The sequence below is a fragment of the Parus major genome, chromosome Z, assembly GCF_001522545.3.
Source record: "Parus major isolate Abel chromosome Z, Parus_major1.1, whole genome shotgun sequence".
Taxonomy (NCBI): Eukaryota; Metazoa; Chordata; class Aves; order Passeriformes; family Paridae; genus Parus; species Parus major.
This window is the reverse complement of record NC_031799.1, coordinates 37,944,711-37,946,415: the sequence shown is the minus strand read 5'-3', so window position 1 is coordinate 37,946,415 and position 1,705 is coordinate 37,944,711.

Genomic DNA, 1,705 nt, shown 5'->3' with positions numbered 1-1,705 from the left:
CATGGTAATTGACAAGATGGCCTTGTCAATGTTCAGAACAGTTTTCTTGGCAGAGCCACCCATAGTTACAGCCAAAACAGCTTTAGCTGAAGATCTTCAACAGTGGCTTCAGAAGGAAAATGCAGAATTGGATTGAAATATGGTCTGCATCCAGATAGGGGCAAAGGGGAATAAAAAAGCATAAAACTGAAGCTCTGAAGCATAGCGCTGTTTAGAGGGAGGACGTCTGGTCTTCAGCACCAAAGTCAGCTTGGGCTTAGTTTTCTCAGTTTCCCTTCCCTCCCCTTCCCTCCCATGTTTTTCATGTATGTTTTTAAAATCCTGTAAAATGTCTTTTCCCGTGCTCTTCCAAGTTTTTGTCATTGACACATGCCCCTGTCATGTAAAAGTAAGTTCTGTAGGGGAAAAAAAGTCCTTCTTTACTCATTATTTTGATACTTAGCCTGGTTTTATGCAGATTATGTATATGGAGTATGGGCTGCTCAATGCAATCAGATGGTAAGAGGTTTCAAAACAGTTTTTCTTATACAATGTTTTTCTATTGTTCATAATGAACACATGACTGTAACATACACACTATTTTCTAAAAGTGGAGTTCTCTAATAGTGTGATATCACTCTAAAGAGTGATATAAAATATGGCTAAGGACTATTCAATAAAGTCATGTGAATCACTGAACCCAATCATGAAGCACATTTTCAAAGCATAATACAGTTATCTGGGCAATTTAGACACAGGACTGCAGCGATATGGAATTTATTTAATTCTCCAAATATGTTCTAGAGATTCCAAATCTAACAGTAAATCAAATGTGGCTGACTAGAGGAAAAGGGTAATCCATAAACAATGAGTGATAAGTCTTCCAAGACAGGTCATTTATTCCTTAGAATGTGCCCTTTGGGAGCAACACTTGACAACACTTGTCTCAGATCCTATAACATTATCAACCTCCACAAGCTCCAAAAAAAAGTAGTGGTAAATTTTTGCTTGTATAGTCTACTTGTAACTATTCAACAAAATGTTGCTTTTAAAAATAAAACCACTGCGGTCTATTCCAGTAACATCCAGGAATTATTCACTGGTGGTAACTTTTTGCATGGCACTGCTTTACCTGAAAGATGCCTTCTAGTGGATTGTACCAAAAATGAGGAGGACAGGCAAAAAGCTTTTAGAAACAAACATAGTAAATTAGGTGCAGTGTGGTGTGCTCAGCAGCCAGAAGGAAACTCTTTCCTCTCTGAACCCATCCAACTATGTATTTCTCTTGACAAGGAAATTGCATTCCAGCAGCCTGGTACCTTTCACACTCTTTCTCCCCGTGACACACAAGGTGGGAGCAGGGAGAGGCGGCAGGAGCTGAAGGGGACCCGCACGCTCTGGTGTGCTGCTGGGGGGAGCAGCGGAGCGGGGTCAGCGGAGAGGGGCTGTCCCGTCCTTCCTCCCTTGGCTTTTTTTCCCAAAAGTTTATTGTAAAGGGGCAACGTTCACGGGTCCGTCACGTGACCCTGACAGGTCCTGCCTAGTGAGAGCCAGACCACCCACATAGAGGACATAGATGGTGCTTAATAGAAACAGGCATGTAATTGTGAGGCTTTCCAGCACTCGGCAGAATGTCTGCAGCATAGGAGGGTTGTTTTTTCACATTTTCAGTTCCTTTGGCGTAAAGGGGGGGAAGGAAAGGAAGGAAAGGAAGGAAAGGAAGGAA